Raw genomic sequence first — 24,339 nt, 5'->3', positions numbered from 1 at the left:
ACTATAGTTAATCATACTGTATTGTGTACTTTAAATTTGCTAAGAGAGTAGATCTTAAGTGTTCACAAAAAACGGCAACTATGTGAGGTGATGGATGTGTTAATTAACTTGACTGGGGTTATCATTTCACAATGTATATGTATATTAAATCATCGTGTACACCCTAAATATATACAATTTTATTTGTTAATTACACCTCAATAAAGCTGGAAAAAATAAAAAGAATAACATGGCATGAAAAACAAACTTAACATAAATAAAACACCAAAATGAAAAAAAGCACAGGATCTTGAAGAGATATTTGCATACCCATATTCATTGCAGCAAGAGTGGCAATAGCAAAGAAGTGGAACCAACTCAGATGTTCCATCAATGAACGAATAGATAAAGAAAACGTGGTACATACATGCAAAAGAGTATTCAGCCTTAAAAAATGAAGGAAATGCTGACTAAGTCTGACTAAATGGACTAAGCTGGAGGACATTATGCTCAGTGAAATAAGACAACCACAAAAGGAGAAAGACTATATGATTCCACTCACAGGAAGTATCTAAAGTAGTCAGACTCATAGGAACAGGAAATGGAGAGGTAGGTGCCAAGAGCAGGGGAAGGAGGAATTAGTGTTCAGTGGGTACAGACTTTCAACTTTGTAAGTTGTAAAAGTTCTAGGGACTTCCCTGGTGGTCCAGGGGTTAAGAATCCACCTTCCAATGCAGCGGACATGGGTTTGATCCCTGGTTGGGGAACTATGATCCCACGTGCTGCGGGGCAACTAAGCTGGCACGGTGCAACTACTGAGCCTGCACACCACAACTAGAGAACCTGTGTGCTGCAGTGAAGAGCCCGCACGCTGCAACATAAGATCCTGCGTGCCACAATGAGGATCCCGCATGCTACAACTAAGACCCAACGCAGCCAAGTAAATAAATAAATTAAATTAAATTAAATTTTAAAAGATGTAAAAGTTCTAGCAATCTATTGCTGAACAATATGACTATACTTAACACTATTCAACTGGACACTTAAAAATGGTTGAATTGGTAAATTTAATGTTATTTTTTTGCCAGAATAATTAAAAAAAATTCAAAAACTGTCTGTGGTGGACTTAGGACTTGAACCCATGTCTATGGAATCTCAGTGGAGTTCACTCTGAGGGAGAATGTTGTCCGCATTTCTTTTTTTGGCCAAGGTTGTGACTTTGTCTCAGGTTGGGCATTTTTTTTTTTTGCCCTAGCGCCCTTGAGAAGTAAAAGGGTGCTTTTGCCAGCCCTCAGGGAGAACCAGATGAACGGGGTGGACCTGCCAGAGAGTACATTGCAAAATGCTTTCACCTCCCCTGGGGTGGAGGCTGCAAATGGCGCTGCGAGATAACCAAGGGTGGCACTATTAGTCCCACATAGAGAATCCAAACTCAGCAAGATTCACTGAGAATTCAAGATCACTTGGACATCAGTGGCGGAGAGGAGGCTAGACCCCAGGAATTCGAGTGCTGGGTCCGGTGTTAGTGAAGTGGGCAATGCCGCTCATTTTTAAGATTAGAACTTAAGAAAGAGGTAGAAAACTTGGATGCTTTCCTTATTTTTACTATTTTATCTAAAGAAATTCCTAGAACACCAAAGTGCACAGTTTTGTTGAGTTGTCCAGCCCTGACCTCTGATCCCAGTGTGGATTAGTGACCTCATACTTGGGGTCCCTTGCCGGCTGCTGGGCCACCAGATGGGTAGGAAGGTACCTCCTCCAGGCTGGAGGGGGGCCCTCCGAGCCCTCTCCTTCCAGCAGTAGATTTTCCTTTTTCATGCTTGAACTCCAGAGGCCCCCAAGGGCTTCTGCCTTAGTTAAAAATTAAACTCACAAATCATTTCTTAAACTGTCTCATAGGCAGCCAAATAATCACCGTCAGTAGCGGGTGGTCTGAGTCACTTCTGCTTTAATGCAGAAACATGGAAACATGGGCTTAGTCCCAGCCGGTTACACTATCCTCTACCACCTCTCTCGCCTGTGGCGAGACCTTGCTCAGAGAACTCTGCTCAAACGTTGTAACAGAGAGGTCCGTGTTCCCAGTTCAGAGTGCACTGATATGTCCTGGTCTGCCCCATTCCTGTCCCGACTCCTGTCTCCTGGAGCTTGTTGGTGCCCTGGGGGCATTGCTGGGGAACACCCTCACTTGGGGACCAGCCAACTGGTGGAGAAGGTCTTGGAGCACCGGCAGAGTGAAGGCCCACCACAAGCTTGAGTAGGCGTCCCTGTGAGCCATCCCGGGCCCTGGCCTCTGCTCCTGGGAACTCAAAGGGGGCCCCTCACAGCTGTCCTTTCCCTAGCCCAGGGCTTCCCAACCTTGGCGTTATTGACATTTTGGACGGGATATTTCTTTATTGTGGGGCGCTGTCCTGTGCATTGTAGGATGTTTGGCAGCATCCCTGGCCTCTGCCTACGAGGTGCCAGTTGCAGCCCCTGGTTGTGATAACCAAAAGTGTCTCGAGACTTGGTCAAATGTCCCCTGGGGGCACAGGCCCCCTGCTGAGAACAACAGCCCTAGTCTGTTGGCCTCTCTAAGGCCAGTCGTTTAAAGTCATTCAATGCAAAAAAGCTTATTCTACTGCTTTCCTCCTCCAACAGGGATTTAGAGCGAAAAGGAAGGGTTCAGTCCTTGGAAACCGAGAAGAGCCTGTTTATTCAGTGGAGGGTGGGGCTGGCTGGATGTGAAAAGTCAAGTCCCTTTCTTTCCTTCTGGAGAAGCTACCACTACACAGCAGTGAGGGTGGCCAGCCAGGATCTTGGACAAGGGCTGTGTGTCTGGAGCCCATGCTTGTAACCACCCTGCTCCCTGCGTCCTCCGAGGACTCACCTCAGTGGTGGTTTGGAGAAGGACGCAGGGGCCACTGGGCATAGTTCACTAACCAGCTGTGTTTCCCTGGGACAGTCACTCCTCCTCTCTGGGCCTGGCAAAGTGAAAGGGGTGAGTTAGATAATCTCTACCATTATTTTCAGCTCTGATGATTAGTTTGCCCTGTCTTCCGGGCCCCACAGAAGAGAGTCCTTGCTGTGTGAAGGCAGAAATCCATCCAACGAACAGGTCATGAGCTCCTCTTGGGGCCCAGGTGCTGTACTGGGTTACTAAAGATGAAGAAGAGAGAGCTCTGTGACTGAGGGTCTCCTAGTCTCAAGGTGGAAACAGACAGGCTAATGGGACAACAGTGGGTTATTGTTCCTAAAGTAAAGGTACAAGCAGAGTAAGGTGTGGCTCAGTTAGAAATCCTCTCCGCGTGGATCAAAGCTAGTGTCCGGAGCAGCTTGTTTCTTAGGGCCGTGGGAACTGGGCAGTCTTACTGTCACGGCATCTATCTGCTCTGGCTACCTATTGCTATATCTATATCGATAACAAACCACCTCAAATTTAGTGGCTTAAAACAACTATTTTATTACATTGACAGATTCTGAGGGTCAGAACTTTGGGCAGGAAATATTGGGGCTACCTTGCCTGGGGCCTCAGTTGGGAAGGTTTGAAGAGCTGGTGATGACTCGAATGGGTGGGACCTGAAATCATCTGGAGGCTTCTTCACTCACAGGCCTACCATTTGGGCTTGGCTGGGACTGTCGACTGGGGTACCTGTAAGTGGTCTTTCCCAGTGGCTTGGGTTTCCTTTCAACATGGCGGCCTCAGGGCGGGCAGACTTCTTTCACAGTGGCTCATGGCTCCAAGAGCAAGTAGAAGCTGCCAGGTGGAAGACGCGTGGCTTTGGATGACCTGGTGTTGGAAGTCACATGGCAGCCCTTCTGCCATACTTTATAAGTTGAGGCAGTCATGAGCTCATGCGGATTCAAGGGGAGGGGACGCGGACCCCAACTCTTGTGGCAGGAACATAAAAAACTTTGCAGCCATGTTTTAAAACCACCACACCATTCTTATTTCCATGTTCAGAGGTCTGAATTTCTCCAAATCTTTTAGTAGAGAATCCCACCTGGAAAAATCTCTCCAGGTGTATTTACACCAAAAGCCTACTTCAATTAATCAATTCTAACGCTCCAATTACTCAGCTTATATTTTCAGACACTGTAATAAGCACCACAAATGAATAGGAATTAAACTGATGGTGCATCACCCTCTGCTATTAGAAAGACCACACTTGATTTACCAAGCAGCCTTTCCCTTTGTGAGATGAGCTTCCTTCTCTCACCTCTGTTTAGCACAGGGAAGTGTTTCCCTGGGGCTGAGGTGGGGTTGGAGCAGGTGGGAAGGCTTCCAAGAAAAGGTAGCAATTGTAATAAAGGTAAGTTTTAAATGAAGACTGGAGCCTTTTTGGTGGGTGCCTTTTTCGTGTTGGGAAAGACCTGGGTTCCTATCCAGCCTTTGCAGTCAACAACCTGGGCCTCAGTTCACTCATCTGTAGAGTAAGAGGGTCGGGCTTCATAATTTCTAACTCTTCCAACTTTAAAAATGTCTATGACTATAGGAATATTTACCAAGGGCAATTTTCTAACATCAATACCCAGAGGGAACACCCGTGTCATAATCATATTCATTTGAATAACTTGCCTTCAAGAAATACCGTCACACTCCTGGTAACCAGACCTTTTCCTCTGTATTTGCATAAATACACACATAGATTTTTACATCGTGGTATTATAATGTAGATTTTCTTCTGCAATTTCCTTTTTTCCCCACCACTGTAATACATACTGAAAAACTTCCATATCAGTACATAAAATTAAACTTAATTTTTTCCCCTGCTATATAATAGTGCACCGTATAGATACACCATAAATTATTTAAATAGACCCCTTTTGATATAAATGCATGTCCCTTCCATTCTTTTGTCTTTATTAACAATGCTGCAATGAATAACCAAGTACATACAACATTTTTCTCCTATGCAGCTATATCTATAGAGTAAATTCCTTTTTTTTTTTTTTTTACAAGGCCTTATTTTTTATTTATTTTGTTTTTAACATCTTTATTGGGGTATAATTGCTTTACAATGGTGTGTTAGTTTCTGCTTTATAGAGTAAATTTCTAGAAGCAGATTTACTGGGTAAAGGCTATGGGCTTTTGTAATTTTGATAGATATCGACAAATTTCTCATCATAGACATTATACCAATTTATTCTTCCATCAATAATATATGAAAGAGCTTTTTCCCCTCACACAATGTATGATCAAACTTTATAATTCTTGCCACCCTGATAAAGTGAAAATGGCATCTCATTGTAGTTTTAAGTGACATTTCTCCTTGGTGAGAAAGTCAGCACTTTTCTTATATGTGAGAGTCCTTTGTATTTCTTTTTCTCAGAAATGTCTCCTTGTAGACTTTTGGAAGGAGATGCACTTAGATCATTTTTAACAGATATTGTTGAACTTGTCTGATGGATCCACTAAATGGCATTGCTCTGTCCTCCTCTTTATACCAGTTTCTGATGTCGCCTGTAAACCCTAAGACCGATGGAGACATCCTCAGCCTAGCAATCCACCCCTTTATATGAAGCTTTGCCTTTGGGTGGACTGGAGCAGGACAGCTGCCAGAGTGACCTCCCCCAGCCATGAACTGGTTTGTATTTGCGAGGACAACACTGGGGAGATGATGTAAAGCACCGAAGCCCCTCTCTGACCCTCCCATGCAGTCTTGTCCACCAGACTCAGGAAACGACTGCGCTCCCTTTTTGATGAAGCCTGTTTCTTCATAGTACATTTTGTTATCATTATGGGTTTTGACTTTTTTTTTTCAGTTATACATATATATACATTCTTTTTGTGTGTGTGTTCTTTTCCATTATGGTTTATCGTAGAATATTGAATATTCTGTGCTATACAGCAGGATAAACTTGTTGTTTATCCATTCTATACATAAAAGCTTACGTCTGCTGACCCCAACCTCCCACCCCATCCCTCCCCCAATCCCCTCCCCCCTGGCTACCACCAATCCGTTCTCTATGTCTGTGATTCTATTTCTGTTTCATAAATAGGTTCATTTGTGTCATATTTTAGATTCCACATGTAAGTGATACCATATGGTATTTGTCTTTCTCTTTCTGACTTACTTCACTTACTATGGTAATCTCTAGTTGCATCCATGTTGCTGCAAATAGCATTATTTTGTTCTTTTTTTTATGGCTGAGTAGTATTCCACTGTATATAGGTACCACATCTTCTTTATCCATTCACCTGTTGATGGACATTTAGGTTGTTTCCATATCTTGGCTGTTGTGAATAGAGCTGCTATGAACATAGCAGCATGTATCTTTTCTTTCTTTTAATTAATTAATTAATTAATTAATTAATTAATTTTGGCTGTGTTGGGTCTTCATTTCCGTGCGAGGGCTTTCTCCAGTTGCAGCGAGCGGGGGCCACTCTTCATTGCGGTGCGCGGGCCTCCCACTGTTGCGGCCTCTCCTGTTGCGGAGCACAGGCTCCAGACGCGCAGGCTCAGTAGCTGTGGCTCACGGGCCCAGTTGCTCCGCGGCATGTGGGATCTTCCCAGACCAGGGCTCGAACCCGTGTCCCCTGTATTGGCAGGCAGATTCTCAACCACTGCGCCACCAGGGAAGCCCCAGCATGTATCTTTTTGAATTATAGTTTTGTTCAGATGTATGCCCAGAAGCAGAATGACTAGATCATAAGGTAGTTCTGTTTTTAGTTTCTGAGGACCCTCCACACTGTTTTCCACAGCGGCTACACCAACTTCCATTCCCATTAACAGTGTAGGAGGGTTCTATGGGTTTTGTCATTAAAAACAAGAAAACCAACTTACAGTCTTTCTAGAAAAAGTCAAACATTGACCAGTTTCATCATTTATTGGCATCAATTTTTCTACTGGTGATGATGGTGATACATCTCTTTTTTCTCAGCAGCTCCTTCATCCTTGCTTTTCACGGTTTACATATAGAGATTAAAGGAAAGCCAGGTTTGACTGTAAGCCTAGGGCCACGCTCACCAACACAGTTAATCAGAATTTGAGGTCAATAGCCCCCTGCTCAGCCAGGGATAAAGAAGATACTCTACGTAGATTGTCATGTGACCTTAGTGTTTGGTACTTAGTGTCTGGTACTGGCCTTAGTGTCTGATACAGATAGAGTAGGGGGTACCTGGAGAAAGAGAACCAGGCCTGGCTTTCTTGACATAAGAGAAGCCATGTTAGGTCTAAGCCATTTTGTGTCTGAGCCTGGGCCTAGTGCTTGCCCTTGCAAAAGGATAGGCCTCAATAGGAATCTTAAGAGAACAAAAGAATGTAAGAACAGACAGCTGTTACCTGGCCGGGGAGATAACATAACCATACGGGGACAATATATCCGTTGTAAAGCCTCCCAGTCCTGTTTCAAAGGTAAGGATTAGCCTGAAGCACATTCTTGAGCTGTTTTGCTGGACCCCATCCCCCTCGAGCACTCGACCACCAGATTCACCAGAACCTAAGGAAAGATGATGCTGACCTTTGCTGACCCTTGTGACTTTAATCAACTAGAGCTCGGACTCTGTCAACCTTTGCCCCAGTTCTATGCTGAATTGTCATCTGCTCAAGCCCCTTCATAACTATGCATGCGCTCTTGGATTAAAACTTCCCCAATTTTGTTGTTCGGGGAGATGCTGCTTTGGGAAATATTTCTGGTGTTCTCCTTACTTGCTGCAAGTAATAAGCCTTCCTTCTCCTGCTCTTCGGCTTGGGTTGTGTATTTTGGCTCCGCACCCACCAAGAGGCAAATGCAGTTTAGGGGTAATAGTACCAGCTAGCTAAAATCCTAGAAGGAGGAAAGTTTGGACAGTCAGCCAAGTTCCAGCATTTTTCACGCACCACGTTCTGTGTTAGGGGTGCAGAAGTGAATTACCAAGATGCAGCCTTTGGGCTCAGATAGCTCGAACGTCAGGGCAGGTCAATCCATAAGCAGCTATTTGTAATATAGCGTGGTAAGTTCCATGATTAAAGAAAGCTTTTCCCAATTTAACCCAAAGGATCCTGGAGGAGGTGCACCTTGGTCATAATATTAGTGTGCATTGCTTTTAGGGAGATAAGACTGTGTGATAAAATAAATGAAGAGAAATAAAAAGATGTGTGAATATGTAGAAAGTGGTTTGGTGTTTCTGGAGCAGCAAGTATGCCATGGGCAGTGGTTGAAGAGGTAGATAGAGGCCTGTTTGCTCTCTGGAAGACTTATGATTTATTCCACAGGTTGTGTTTTCCCCATGGCCAGACACGCAGATGGTGTTCCACTGGATGGATTCTCTTGGGTGTGCCTAGGTTTATCCAGAGTTACCAGCTCAATGGTTATATCTGCACCCCTTTCTCTATCCAACAAGTGTGTGAAAAGATGACGTTTCTACAGTCCTTATAAAGCCTGGACCCATCAGGCTTGGAGCTTGAAGAGGAGTGAGGCCAAAGAAATACAGTCCAGCAACAGATATAACGTCTGAATAGCTCAAACCCTTTGCTGTGGAGTTGAATCATCTGTGCATCTTGACTTAGTCTAATTCAACTCTTCATGCTCAGCAAGGAACACAGGCAAGTGAGAGATGGAGACATGCAAGGGCGTTTGTGAGCACAACGCAGACGGTGCAGCAGCTCCGTCCTCCATTCCCTGGCATAAAAGGGCACGAGAGGAGAGGACTGACATTCATGTCCCATGATCAGTCTCAGTTTCCCATGTAACTCTCGTAAATCAGGACACTAAACGCAAGATAAACAACTCATCAAAGAACCAGTGAATGACACAGCCATCGCTGGAAGGAAGGCTGGCAGGGTTGGCCACATACAAAACCCAGCATATATGTGACTTTAAAGAGGTAATTTAGTTAAAATGGGGTCATTATGGCCCTAGTCTAATAAAACTGGTTTTTTTTATAAGAAGAGGACATTTGGAAACAGACACACACTGAGGGAAGCCTATATGAAAGACGCAGAAAGAAGACAGCCGTCTACAAGCCAAAGAGCGAGAGGCCGCAGAAGAAACCAACCCTACCAACACCTTGATCTCAGACTTCTAGCCTCTAAAACCATGAGAAAATAAATTTCTGTTGTTTAAGCCACCCAGTCTGTGGGACTGTTTTATGGCAGCCTTAAGAAACTAATGCATTGTAGAAGGGGCCTGTCACATTAACTATGTCTGTCCCATCCCTCTCCAAACTGCTCAAATCTTTATACAAAAAGGGAAACCACTCACAAACATTGGCACATTAGTTGCTTTTGGTCAGAACTTACTTTGATGCCCCTCACAGCTCATCAGAGGAGTGTGAATATATTGTTGTGTGTGATAGGGGCCATGGGAGAATTCAAAGCAGAGAAGAAGAGGATGGGTCTGAATTTGGGGTTGATCACACCAGCATCAATATTGAAGATAGATTGAAAGAGGGCAGGGTGGGAAATGGAGAGCGATTAACAAGCTTTCCCGTGCAGTAGCAGCAGGGGTGGAGAGTTCTGCAGGGGGTTGACAAATATTTAGGCATGAGAATAGTAGTATTGGCTAATAGGATGGGGAGTGAAAAGAGGGAGGAGAGATGGATGACTGCTATATTTATAGCTTGGGTATCAAGTATATGGTGATACCATCAATGAAAAAGGACTCTAGGAGAATGTACTTGTTTATTTGCATGCTGCCTCATTCCAGAAAGAACTAAAGTTGGCTTGCACAAATACTGACCATGCCATCAGGAAGACAAGCAGATAAGGAGAGTGAATCAAGGACCAGGTGAAAGTAGGAAAGAAGATGAAAAGAGCAAGGTTAGTATACAGATCTTCACCCGAAGGTTCTAAACTCTTGCCAGAGATGGACTGTTTGTTTTGCTTTAGCCCTAATGAATGATATTATTCAAACTTGTCGGTTTGATCAATGTCCACCTCTTCCAAGAACCTAGAGTCTGAAAATTCTGCCTTGGTGTGAAAGTCTGGCTTTTGGGTTCTGGGCATCAGAGGCACCAGGAATATGGGGAGAAGCATAGATTGAATCTTTGGAGAGTCCATAGAGAGAGGGTCAAAAACTACAAGGTATCCCCAGACTCGTCCTATGGCAGAGTGGCATCTGGGCCCTGAGTTCAGAGACTGTGAAGACAGAGTGTCTGTAGTTTGATGTAACCGTGTAAAATCTGTTTATTTGGGAAATATGACATGGATATGTCACATGCCTTCCATGATGCCACTTGACTGATTTGCGAGGCATCACTGTTCCTGCTACGTGAATATGCACGTTATATAAGCAATCTGGCAGCTTAAGTCTTGTTACTGTCATTTCCAAGGTGGCAGACGATTCAGAGCTAAGGGGACCTCTCCTGCCTCACAGTCGAGCGTGAGTGCATCACCATCCAGGCACATTTCTGTTATCCCTTGATGATCGTATGTTTAGAATACGCCCCAACCACCAGTTTGAAAGCTCTTGGGCTGGGAAAGGGAATGGCTGTCTCTGTGTTCTGTTTTCTAGAGAATCTGTCTTCTGCCAACTGTTAAGGTGAAAGTGAGCAGGGTGTTCAACAGGTTTACATTCCTGCTGCCTGTTGGTCCCTTTCTCTACTGCAGAAGGGACAGGAGAGGGACTTTTGAGAGTGAGTCGTATAGACTGGCTCTTGGCACTCATATACTCTACCTCACTGGGTCCAGAACTGGTTGGAGCCCGATTTGCTGATCTTTGCAGCTCATGAGTGAGTGTGTGTGTGTTCGTGCACATGTGTGCACATATGCATGTGTGTGTGTACATTTGGGGTTGACTTGCTCTGTTCCCTGCCGTGAATATCTGTTGCTGCTGTCTGCCCACATCCATTCCCCCTTCTCCAGTGAAATCACCCTGATTTCCTCTTGGAGAGTCACCTTCTCCTACTTTCAGTCCAGAGGTGGTGGCATGACTCAGATCATCATCTTCCACCTTCCCGCCTTCTGTGACTGGTTCAGGGATGGACACGTGACTTCATTCAGGCCACAGAGAGCAATACTGGCACTTTTGATGGAACTACTGGAGAAAAGATGTGCTCATTGCTTCTGGGGCTACTGATCTGGTACAGTATAAGCCTGGAGTTGCTGGCCGCCATCTTGTCGTCACATGGAGATGGCCCACCTAAGGATGGAACCAACACAGAGGAGATGAGACCTGAGATTTGGGAAAAGACAGCCTGCACCAAGCCGTAAATGAAGCCCAATGACATGTGGACCCCATAGAGTTGTAAACCAACAAATTCATCGTTATCATTGTTATTTTTTATTTCCATCACTTCCAACTACAAGTCTTGCCTAAGGCAATCTCTCTCAAGACAATGCGTGATTGTCTCTAGGCAGGATCCAAGCTAGAGTGTTGAGACATTTAACCATAGGCGTGTTTAGGGGGCGTTCCCTGCCAATCCCCACGGATATACAAGGTGTAGGGAATATGCTGTGACTTAAGATGAGGGAGGGGCTTTTACCTCAGTCTTTAGGTGCCCCTGGAGTTCCTGATGCTCCTTCTGCTCTATACTCTTATACCACTTTGTCCCCCAGCCTTTGTCTTCTCCAAGGACCATGTCACTGCTATATTTTCGTCTAGCCAGAGGTTTGACCAGAGTTTTTTGCCTGTGCTTTCAGTCTCAGCACCTTGTCCAAGCTCCCTGGTATCCCACAGGGATCTGTATTCAAACAGGATACTAGTTCTATCACTTGTGAAAACCTCAAACCTCCATAACCCTCCTGTTATGGAGAAGGCAATGCTTAATCTACCTCCTCACCACCAATCCCCACCCTATCAGCCTGTTTTTCTATGCTGTCAATGAGCTTCCACCTCCAGAACAAAAGTAGGGTGGGGGTTGCCTTCCGCATGTCTCATAATTTATGTTTTTGGCCCTTTGGCTGAGATGATAGTTGTCTCCACTATAGACTCGCTCCTTCTTTCATGCCGAAGGAATTTTTAGCTGTGTACAAGTAGATGTCACAGTAAGGCCGACCTTTACCAGCCTGCCTTGCAACTGGGGGCAGCTGTACAGCTAAGTTCTGGCCAGAAGGATCTAGGAAGAAAGAGTGGTTAGAAACTTCTGAGAGCCTTCTTTAAGAGACAGTTCCTACTTGCCATTTGTTCCTTCTTCTTTTTCCCTTTTCCCATCCTGCTGCCTGGAATGTAGGTGGTGCCATCTTGAACCAAGAGCATGATGGTCATATCTTAAAAGATGTTAGAGCAGTGAGTTGGGAGGGGACTTAGACTTCAATTATAAAAGAGGTGCAGAGGAGGAGCCCCCCTCTTCTTCGGCTTCATGTCAAGATGATTGAAATGACAGCTTCCATCTTGTGACCATCAAGGGGCAAGCTCAAGGATTAAGGCAACCACTGAGCATGACAAAATTGAAGGAAGAAGAAAGCTGGGTCTCCGATGACATCACCTCCCTGGACCCTCCTACCTCCAGACTTTTTGCTATGTGAAATGAGGTCTTTTGCCCATTGTTTAAGCCACTTTTATTTGGATATTTTATTATATAAAGTCACCCTAACTGATGGGACATGAAGGAGCACAGTCCCAGAACACCAAGGCTTGGTAACTTGTTCTTAAGATGAAGCAAGGAAACTCCCCCTTGATCTCTTTTTTTTTTTTTTTTAACATCTTTATTGGAGTATAGTTGCTTTACAATGTTGTGTTAGTTTCTACTGGATAACAAAGCGAATCAGCTATATGTATACATGTACCCCATATCCCCTCCCTCTTGCGTCTCCCTCCCACCCTCCCTACCCCACCCCTCTAGATGGTCACAAAGCACCGAGCTGGCATCCTTCCAAGACAAGAACAAAACACAAACAGATATCACAGTAAATTATCCCCCATATGTAAAAAGCACAGCATGGAACCTGACACATTTAAGCAGCCAGTAAAAGGTAGCTATTTTTCTTTTTCTTATTAGCATAATGCCTCAATAAATGTTAGTTTCCGATGCTATCTCCTTGAATGTCTCTCCCTCTGCTGCTAAATCCCCCAGTACCTTTACATTTATCTCCCTTCTTCCCTATTAAACCTGACTCTTGAAATGACTGTCAACTCACTCTCACTGAGGTGTCAGTGATAGATAAGACTTAATGTATGACCTCATTCCCCAAACACCACTGGCTTGAAAGTAAGATTTACATTTAATAGAGGATTAAAGCCTTAAGCCAAAGGAATGAATCTTTAATGGTAAAATCTGAGGCATCAGAAAGCTTATGAGAAACTAATACTGCAGGGGAAGGGTCTCCCCTCTGATGATCCCAGTTTTCTCAGGGGTTCTTATAATGTTCTCCAAAGTTTCCCAGATTTAAAAACATCACGTCAAAGAACAATTCATAGTTAGTGGTTGACAAACAGAGATTCGTGATGAAGCTCTGCAGAACTGGAGTGGGAAGGGGACTTGTGAAATCAAAGGCATGAAAAGAGGGGGCCTCAGGTCCAGAGGGAGCTGTCTGTCGAGTGAGTCAGGCTGCCTGGCCGTGTGGATGGAGCCTCCCTGGGAGCTGGTGCTGTGTTGAACCACATTTGTTTTTTGATGTAGCAATTTCTTGCTTCCTCTTGACATCAGCGCTTCAGGGACTGTAGCACGTTATCTTCTTCCGCACCCCCATCCCCACCCTGCCCTGTTTTTGCACTTGAGTTTTCTCTCCTGGCCTCATCCTCGTCCCGAGTCCCCTCTCTGCTTGCCCTGACCTCCGAGGGCTTCTTTGGCCAGTCTCCTTGAGCTCTGTGAGCCTGACTTAGGGTCTCTCCTTTCCTTGGATCCACCTCTGAATCTCTGGGCAGCTCAGTTGGACCTCCAGCAGTGCAGATGTGACAGGCTGCCTTCCTGGTCTTTGGGATTTCCTCTCTGAGCACCGCAGCCTTCACTTGGTTTCCTGCTCAACATCTCCTCTTGGATGTCTCTGACACTTTAAACTCAACATGTGTGTCCAAATATCTTCCATCTGCCCCCCAGATCCGCTGTCTCTGGGAGATGGAGTCATGTGAACCCCATCAGCTCTGGCTGGGTTAGATCTATGACGAGGGAGGAGGGAGGCTGCGGTGTTTCTTCCCAGCCCCCTTCCTGAGAGGAGCCTCAGCCCCTTTCAAGGTAGCCTGCTCTACAAGACTCCCTCTTTCCAGGCTCTGGCAGCCTTCCTTCTCCTTGCCCCTGCAGGTTGGGGCCCCTCCACTGCTGCCTGCCTCAGGTGAGCGCTCTCCCCCTCACGGTGGGTCCCCTGCACCAGCCGTGTCAGCATCACCTGGGAGTTTACTCAAAATGCAAATTTGGAGGCCACATCCCCATCCTTATGAGCTAGAAATAAGATGTATTTCTACATTTTCTACAAGCTGCACTTTAACTAGTCCTCTGAAAGAGCACGATTCTGATGCGTGCTGAAGTTTGAGAGTCACCTTTCCGCACTTTTGTGATTAGTAACAAACTCTTCAAAGTATGCCAAGTTGAGTGTTACCTCTGTTTTCTATTGAGATTCTAACTGAATAATAATGATGATGATAATGATAAAAATAGAATTCTGATCCTTCTTCACAAAAGTGACCCTCTTCTAGGGACTCTATTTCACTGGATGGAATACCAGGGGATTTGGTCTTACGCATCTTTTTACTCTCAGCACTTACCAGCCTGCCTAGTACATTGTAGGTGCTCAATAAAGGTTCATTTCAATGGAAGTTTTTTTTCTTCCTAGTTCTGTACTTTTCACGACACGCCGTGCATAGATTCAGCCATCCACCCACCCAGGCACCACCACATAGGCACTGGGCATGTAAAGCCAAGTAAATATAGCGTTTGGTGTCATGGGTCTCATGAGTTAGCAGGTGACAGGTCAGTTCCCTGAGCTTCAGTTACGTCATCTATTCACTGAGGAGCATCCCGTTGTTCACCTCATGGGGTTCTGGTGAGGATTAAATGTAGTAATGCATGTAGAATGCTTGGCCCCATGCCTGACAACATAATGTCCAATCAGTTTTAGTGTTATTTACTATGATCACAGTAGATAAATTATAATGTAGCTTAGGCAAGGCTCAAACAGAGATAAAAACAGAGCTTTGTGGAGCCACTTCAAGCCATGAAGCCAGGTGAGCATTTTGCATGTTAAAGGATCATTAAAGTACTTTGTAGATTACTTGGAGTTCCATAAGTATAAAGGGTTTATTTACTGGTCCGGCTGTTATTCTTGCCCTGTGTGACATCTCTTCTCTGCTTTCCCACTTCAAGGCTACTCTTTAGTTTCCATTTGACCCAGTTTTATTCCTGTTAAAAAGTTAGCCAGCACACAGGACTAACCCAATGATTTATTCTGGGTCGAGACACCTTCAATCTCTGCACTTATTTTTTTCCCTCCAAAATGAATATAATTTTATCATTTTCATTGGTTAAAAAGGCCTATGTTCATTGTTTTAAAAAATCATGTGATAAAAAGAAGTACATAGAACAAAATACAAATCACTCAGAGACACTACTTTTAGCTTATCACTCTTTGGTGAGTTATATATTTATCTGCACCTCTATCGAACTTTAAAATTTTACTTAAATGGCGTCATTTTATACTGGCAACCCACTTTTGAGATAGAGGCCATCCTCAGAAGCTCTTGCAAAATTTCATGGAGAGATGCTCCCTGGCTCTCTCTAATATGACCACCAGATGGCGCTGGTTCCGAATTTATCAGAAATTCCCATCCCAGGCGCTGGCTTCGGAAAATAAATGGTCAAAGTCCCAGGTCCCCGACAATGGTCCTTCACATCACTCTGGGCCAGTGTTGAAGACGGATTGATTTTTGTCTTTAGCGACACCTGTGGAGGGCAAAAGCCATACCCGCATTCTGACGTGGAGCAAATCTCTCGCCTGTGCCCCTCACCACGCCTCGGCAACTCGCTTGGACTGAACCATTTCTGAGTGTTAATTTGTTGGTGCCTGTCTTCTCTTCCTCTCCCAACCTCCTGTCCCTAATCAGATTGTGTGATCCCTGCAGGAAGAGACTGAGTCCCCTAACCCAGAGCTTTGTGCATAGAAGACATTCAATACCTGTTGAGTTTAAGTTTCTGTGAAGAATAAGGTGGTTTGGAAAATAGAGGTTAGAAAGAAAAAAAAAGTATGTGTTTCAGAGTAAAAAGAAAGAAGCATAAAAAGAATATCAGACTGGCGTCAGAAAATTTGACTTTTCGGCTTGGATTTGGTATTGACGGGATGGCTGACCTTGGACAAGCCAGTTGACCTCTGTGGGGGTCAAGTTGGCTTATGTGTATGAGGAGGGGTTGGACAGAACGATCCCTAGGTCCTCTTCAGCCCTGACATGTTTGGATACAAAGATCTCTCTATTTTTTTTTTCCCTTGGGTCAAACTGCACCTAGAAGTGAATCCCTCTGGGTGATGTCAGGAGCCCTGAGAATCAGGTCCAGCAGCGTCCAGAGCCTGCCCTGGCCTGAGCTCCACTCTCCAACCGCCCTCCTTGCAGAGCTGTCAGCGCCAGCCACCCCATACATCATTATTAGATTCCCTTCATCGTGCTAATTGACACAGGATGAAATATACCCAGCAAAGGAAACAGCAAATGCTTTCTCATTCAGCCGGAGTGGCTGGCAAATGGGAGAAACTGCTGTAAAAGTTAACTGAGATTGAAAACGGGCCTGCTCGCATCTTGTAGGGCCAATGTTTCCTGTTACAGGGAACCGGGTCCAATTGGCGGTGGGGATGGGGGGGTGGGGTGGCCTAGTGGTTCCACATCTGAAGCCTCTCTGCCTGCTGGGGCCCAGATCCTTAGAGAACCAAGACAGAACAAATATAGGTGGAACAAGGGGAGAGAGAAGGGGGCTCCTTTGGTCACTCCCAAACTGCAGTGACCATCATAGCCCCTGCTCGGCTTGAAGTCTGCTGAGAATTATTTTGGCATCAGAGTCTAGTACCTACCGGGCAGAGGGGAGTGAGGAATTCCTAGTGTTGGCTTTAGAGCCATGCTTCTCTACTGGGAGATGGGGATGTGCCCCCCGGGGGACACTGGACAATGTCTGGAGGTGTCGTGTGTGGGGTGGGTGTGACACTCGCATCTGGTGAGTAGAGGTGGGGTGCTGGCAGACATCAGACATGCACAGGGCAGCCTCCTCAACAGAGAATGGTCCTGTCTCAAACGTCAGTAGTGCTGAGGATGAGAAACCCTGTTTTAAAACAGTTTGTGACTTTGGACAGGTAACTGAACCTCTCTGGGTTACTATTTTGGTAAGCTATGTTCCTAGTTTTAGACGGTGTGAAAGATGGCTGGCAAAAATGCCCCAATTCTCCAGCCTCCCTGCCCTGCCCATTGCAGTACGGCATCCCAGCTCCTGCTGTCAAGACCTGGAGTCTGTGTCTGTAGCCCTTGGATCGGGGCTGGCCTTGGGAATCGCCTTGTGATAGCTTGAAGCCTCGGCTTCAGAGGCCTTGAACAGTTCTTCTAGTTCCTTGGGAGCCCGGGTCTGCCGTGTGGGCAAGCCTGGGCTAGTTTGCTGGAGGATGAGGGGCCTCGTGGGGAACAACCAAGGTGCCCTATCTTAGGGCCAGCTAATCCCCCAGTGTGAGAGGGAACCCAGCCTACAGCAAAACCACCTACCTGACCCACAGCTGACCAGACCATGGAGCCCGGCTGAGACAAGAAGAACCAGCCAGCTGACCTGCTGTCTCACAGGCAGTAAGAGATTCTTACCCTTTTAACCCAGTGAGCTGCAGGGTGGTTTGTTATGCAGCCAGGGATAGCTGACACACATGGGCTTGAATGTCAGATGTAGTTAATGGGGAACTCTGAGGGCCGTGGGGGAACTTCTCAAGATTTGCTTTCTTTCCCAATATCTGATATTTTCTTAAGTTGGATAGCTTTCCATGGTCCAAGGTGCACACAGCTGCGTCTTTGACACCCAGTTAATGGAGCTGAGCAAGCTCTATCTGGAGATAGGTTTGCTTAAGGTCAGTTTTATCCACTTGTATTGTGAAATCAACTCCGACATAAACAATAGGCGAAGGTTATTTATGAGAAGGGCTCAGGAAAGCTGATGAATGAACAATCCTCAGGGGCGTGAGGAGTCAGGGCCCCTCAGGGGATCTTGGCAGCAGGGATCTGTGATTCCCCTTCTGGAATGTGTCAAGGGTGACCACAGTGTCCTGACCGCCTCCATCCAGACTGAGGACCAGGACGAGAGACTCTGATGGACTTTCTTGTGCCCCTGCCCTGTTGATAGAGGTGAGATCATTTGATTGGCAGCCCAGCCAACCCCACACCGAGAGGGAAAGGGGCATCAGACAGGAGCAAAAGATGCCTTCCACCTTAGTCCTCCGCTTCCCCTGCCCCTCCATCCACAATGGTACAAACTGGGAGAGGGGAAGAGAGTATGCATAGGATTTTTGGCATAATGTCTGGCCATTCAGGACATCTCATCACAGCCTAGCTGGAAAATGAAAAAGCTTAGTCAGAAAGTTAAAAATCAAACTTAGCAGTACTGTTGTAACGTTCCCCGGTCACTCTCGCCTTGTCGTATGGATGTCAGAATTCAGGGTGATGTGTTGGAAGTCGATAGGGAGTGAGAAGGGGGCTGGTCTCACTCTGTGAAGACCTCACTCTTTGAGTCAGATTTGGACCAGGGCATTCTCCGCCACTTATGCCACAGCAGATACCACATATTAGCAGAACCTCCCAAGATTCTCTTGACCAGACATCAAGTTCTGCTGTCCATAAGTCGGCCCAAGATCTTCAAGCTGTCCCAGCAGTAGAGATGGATGAGTTCCCTATTTCCCATCTGTAAATTAGGAGGGCAGTGGTTTCCAACTTTTCTTTTAATCTTCTTGAATCCAACAGGTAAATGTGGAGCCCTCCTCATGGGGGCAGTTGCGTCTGTTGGGGACAGGAGAAGGGGGAGGGGGCAGCCTTGGACACACACTTGGCTTCCCCTCGGCGCCGCTGTGGCTCCAAAGACATCTCTATGGCCCCATCCGGGGTCTGGGGACCAATCTGAGAAGATTGTGGGGCCGCTAACCAAGCTTTGAGTCCAAGTCTCTGAGAGCAGATTTGGGGCTGGCCTTCCTCGGTGTTGAGCGTAGGAGATAAATGTGACAAAGGGGCCGTGGAGATGGCAGGTGCTGGACCAAGTTCCGGAGACAGTGAACCAAAGGCAATTCAGCGTTTTCACCAGAGATCAGCATAGGCTCCAGGGAGAACTTAAGAGTCTGAGAAGTTAAAGAGGAACAGTCCCAGGTTCTACTCCCCTCAGTTCCTAGAGTAGGAGGTTGATTTGAACATAATAATGAGGGGCCTGGCAGAGTGTTAAATAAGGCTGAGTGCTTAGCGCTGTCTGTATTACCAGCTTGCAAGTTGATGGATAGCGGGATTGGCCACAAAGCCTTTGCTCTTTTCCTCTCACCTCACCGCCTCCTGCCAGAAAGATGATAAAAGGGGGGAAGCCTCCCACCCACGCTGGGAGTTGGCTCTCCGTGCTCTCTCCACCAAGGCTGAGATCCAGTCTCCTTTCTCTCTCTTCCAGGGACCATTTTCTTCTCCTTTTGTCCCCGGTATTTGTCTCCTGGTAATCTCTAGGAATACCAAGAGAGGAATTGAAACAAAAAAGGACTGAACCGTCTGCAACAGGAGGACGGAGCGTGTGATAATGATATATAAAGCTAAAAGCACTAAGTGGGCAAAACTGGTGCTCCAGAAATGAGTAAAACCAAGATAAATCTGTCCCCTGGGAGCTATAACGCATAACTCAAATAACGGGAGCAGCAGGGGTCTTCAGTCCGCTGGAGGAGCAGGTCGCATTCCTGTGGAGGAGAGCCTCTGCCCGGCATCCGTAATTGCTCGTGTGCTCGGGGCTGGCCGCTACTCCCAGAACTGACGTTCCAGCTGGCTGGAGCAGGGCTTCTGCTGGGACTGGGTGCCTGCAGGCCAACCTGTCTGGCAGCAGAGATCCGAGGTCCAACCCCAGCCCTGCTAAGGAAGGGAGGGAGAACTGGATGGACCCCCAGAAGACCTGGATTTCAGTTCTGCCTCCACCCCTTTTGTGCTGTATGACCTTGATCAAGTTACTTCATGTCTCTGATCTCCAATTTTTCTCTCGTGGAAGCTGGAGATAGAAATGTCTGCAGAAACCCACTCAGCAGGGTGGCTTCACAGATGTGTTTTTAACAATCTATTTGAAGGAGTGGTTCTCCAGGTGGAGTCCCTGGAAGGAACAGCGTTAGCATCCCTTGGGAACTTGCTAGAAATGCAATTCTTGGGCCACACTCCAGACATACTGAGTCAAAAATTCTGGGGGTGGCACCCGACAGTCTGTGTTTGAACAGGGCTTCTGATGCATGGTAAAGTCTGAGTACCGTCTCTTTGTAGGAAAGCATCCCCAACTTGTTTTCTTGTTCCCGAGCGTCCTAGGTGCTAACTTAACTCATTAAAAAGGACAGCAGAGACTCAATGATCAGGGGTCCAGCTGGGCTCCCGGGCAGTTCCTGGGATTGGTAACGAGAGCCCCTGTTCCAGGAGACATTTGAGGAGGGCTGAGGGGTCTCCACACCTCTTGGTGGGGGATTCTCTGCAGGTGTGTGTGGTCCCTTCATCTCAGACCCAACCGACTTTCCTCCCTTTCACTGCCCTTGGCTTTAAGCTTTTCCTCTCCCCAGACTCAAGAAATGCTTCCAGTCAGGGAGTTAGGACTTTCTTCTGCCCCATCACAGTTTTTCTACCCCGATTTTCTTTAGAGGTACGCTTCTAAAGCTCAAAAGCCCAAGTTTTGAGATTCACAATATGAGCCTTTTGAAATTAAAGTCTTCTCTCTCTTTTCTGCAACCCATTCCTTAAATAAATAAATGTCATAAAATCTAGTTGCCACGAGAGTGGGGGAAAAAGATGAGTAACAGGACCATGTGGAAGGGATAGCACAGGTGGTGATTTTAATGGTAATGTCTCACCACACATACTTGTAAGACAGAGGGGCAGGCCACTCCACTGAGCCTTGCTGGACAATCTTACCCTTTATATAGGAAACTCTGCACACATCACTTTGTTGGGAGGACAGGGACCCACGTTGAGAACACCACTCACATGCAGCTTCTTATCCCACATCCATGGCCATTGTAATAACTTTCCATCATGTACATAACCTGGGTCTCTCTTCCTCTGACCCTATAGAACTCAGCTAGCTCAAGTGATCCATTCCCATCTTTCATGATCCCCATCTGGGTCCTCCTTTGATAAGAGCTCAATGGAGAAACTTCTTTGTGTCTATTATAAAACCTTATGATGCTGGTTTCAGTGTGGTTTTCAGTAGTTACATTCTGGTTCTGCACTTTTAAGTGTGATTTCACTTTTGTGTATCTAGTTGAGTGGGGATTTAAAGGTATCGAGCAAGGAGCCCAGCTTCCATGTGATTAGAGATGCAAAGATTTGAGGAGGCCACTCCTGGAAGTGTAAAACTCCACTTGCAGCAGGACTGAGAGGGTGTCAGGTAGATATTTCAGTTTTATATTGGTATGATGCATTGGCGTTTATAAGCGTTAGTACATATTAAACATTAAGATGTATTTTTGACAAGCAACTAGTATGAGCTGGGTTGGAGGAATAAGAGGGGTTGATAAGATTTAAGGACCAGTCAGAAAGTTACCAAACAGTAATAGAGTTTATTTCTCTGCATCATGCCTTCAACTGCATATGTTCTGTAGTTAAGAAAACTCATTGTGGATTATATTTAACTTTTAAATAAAATGTTCTGTTTTATGTTATATAGAAAAGACATATTAGAGCAGAATACTCTTAGTAATGGTAAGCCATGGTCAGCCCTGACTAATACCACTTTCTAACTACTATACAGGATAAGCTTTCTAGGGGGTTTCCTTGTAAAGATTTAGCAATGCCATGAGGGTGAAGCCAGAGTGATTGCATGAAGTACAGTGAAGTCAACAAGATGATGCTTAAGATGACCTTGGTTCCAGTTTTCCTATGGCCCTCTGTCCAGTCTTTTTTTTTAAGATTAATTAATTAATTAATTTTTGGCTGCATGGGGGTCTTAGTCGCGGCACGTGGGATCTTCGTTGAGGCATGCGGGATCTTTCATTGAGGCACGCGGGCTCTTCGTTGTGTCGCGCGGGCTTCTTTCTAGTTGTGACGTGAGGGTTTTCTCTTCTCTAGTTGAGGTGCGCAAAGCTCAGTAGTTGTGGCTTGCGGGCTTCGTTGCCCTGTGGCATGTGGGATCTTAGTTCCCTGACCAGGGATCGAACCTGCATCCCCTGCATTGTAAGGTGGATTCTTCACCACTGGCCCACCAGGGAAGTCCCTGTCCAGTCTTACCAATGGTCAGACAGCATATTTCTGGTTCTAGGTGTAGTTGTAGGTCTAGGTCAAGATCTAGGTCTAGGTCAAAGACTAGGCCAGGTCAAGGTCTAGTTCTGTATTTAGTTCTAGTCACTGCACTGACTTGCCCTTGCTCGTCTGAGAAGTAGTTACTCCTTTACCTGTGTGGTCGCACTCCTATTTAGCAGAAAGGGGATGAGGAGTCACAGGAGTTGGCAGCCTGGAGCCAGCGTGGCTTTTCCTGGACGTCAGAAACGCCAAGCTAGAAACGGTGGCTCACTAATGATAGAAATAGCATCAACTACAAAGTGAAACTGACTTTAATCTACCTGTATTTCACTGCAATAGCTGTCTCTGAGTTGAATGGCGGAGGTTACGAAGTATATTTGCGCACTATAAATCATTCTGTTTTAGTTTTCCCACCTGTTTTCGTTCTTTTTCCCCAGCCCTTCCTTCTTTTCCCTCATCCCTTCTATGGGCCAATAAAGTTTATTCTTCCACCACTTTAAAAAAGAAAAGAAAAAAAGAAATGCCAAGTCAGGTCCCAAACTGACTTTAGTTCTTCGGTCCTGTGTCCCATTAGAGGCACACAGTCCTGTGTCCTGTGGACATACCCGACTGCCTTGTTTTGTGGAGAGAAATTAGAGCTTGGCTTTGGCTGTCATTTCTGAGTGGGAGGAAAGGTTTGCCCTTCATCCTGCATGCTTTGCTATAACATACCAGCCAAAATGACCTGCAGTGTGCAGCCATAATCAGACACCAAATAGTCACTTCCCTCTTGTCAGGTAATGAACAGGCCAGATGCCACTGTGGAGGGTGGTTGGAATTCAGCGATCATGGGAAACTCTGCCTTAATTTCTACATGTGCTGACAGCAAGGAGGGCAAGTAGCAGGGTGCATCTCAGAATCCATTCTTTCCTGGCTCAGCAGGCGTATGGGTGGAGCCTGATTCAGGACTTGCTAGGAAATCCAGATAAATAGAGATTGAAGAAGATGAGAAAGGATTATTGACTGGAAGGGGTACCTTAGTAATTGTGACGATGGAGAGGGTTTCATAATGATACTGCTTTGGAACATTTCCCATGAGGAATGCTTTCCCACCTTGCACCTGCGAAGATGGCTTTAAAGTGGGGTGTGGGAGGGCTTCCCTGGTGGCGCAGTGGTTGAGAGTCCGCCTGCCGATGCAAGGGACACGGGTTCGTGCCCCAGTCCGGGAAGATCCCACATGCCGCGGAGCAGCTGGGCCCGTGCGCCATGGCCGCTGAGCCTGCACGTCCGGAGCCTGTGGGGAGTGGGAGAACAAGCAGGGGACTCGGAGTCAGGAGGTCTCTGCTCTGTCACATCCTATTCATGGACCCCAGACCCAACCCCTGAAACAACTGTGTCCTGGTGGTAAAACGCCAGTCATTGGCTTGGGATCTATGTTGTCAGTGGGTGTTCAGACTGCCCCTTCTGGTTCCTGGTTAACAGTTTCTTTGCCTTCCTGCTTCATGGGTATCAGAACTCATCAGGAGCAAGAAATAGAAAACTCAGCTCAAACTTGTTCAAGCAAAAAAGGTATTTGTTGGCTTATGTAACTGAGCTAGTTTTAGGCACTGCTGGATCTGGGGACTCCAATGGCTTCATCAGGACTCAGTTTCTTGCCATCTCTCATTTCTGCTTTCCTCTGTGTTCACTCCATTTTCAGCAGGCTTGCTCCTCCAGATGGCAAAACAGCTGCAAAAAAGCTCAGCTTATATCCTCAAAGCTTCGGCTTCAGTGTAGTAGAGCCTCTGCCCCAGCATTCTCAGCAAAAGTCTCCCTGAACTTCACTGGCTTTGGAAAAGTCACATGACGCTCCTCATTTGGGTCTAAGTCAAATGTTTCCTCACTGCAGGAGAAGAAGCCCCACTTGGATCACTTGGGCTAAAAGTGGGGGGAGTGTTGATCCGAAATGAAAAGTGAGGGCTGTTGCAAGAAGAGGGATGGATGATGGATGGATGGATGCAATGAATGGATGCAGTGGTACCCACGCTACATCACCTCCCAAAACGTGGCCTGAAGGTTGACGCAGACTCTCTCCTTGACCAAACTTCATTCAGGCTCCTCTGAGCCCTCTTCTCAACTAATCCCCGACCTTGGCCTTTTGTGTTCACCTCTTCATTG

This window comes from Delphinus delphis, chromosome 15 (assembly GCF_949987515.2).
Source record: "Delphinus delphis chromosome 15, mDelDel1.2, whole genome shotgun sequence".
Classification (NCBI taxonomy): domain Eukaryota; kingdom Metazoa; phylum Chordata; class Mammalia; order Artiodactyla; family Delphinidae; genus Delphinus; species Delphinus delphis.
Note: the sequence above shows the minus strand (reverse complement) of the source record.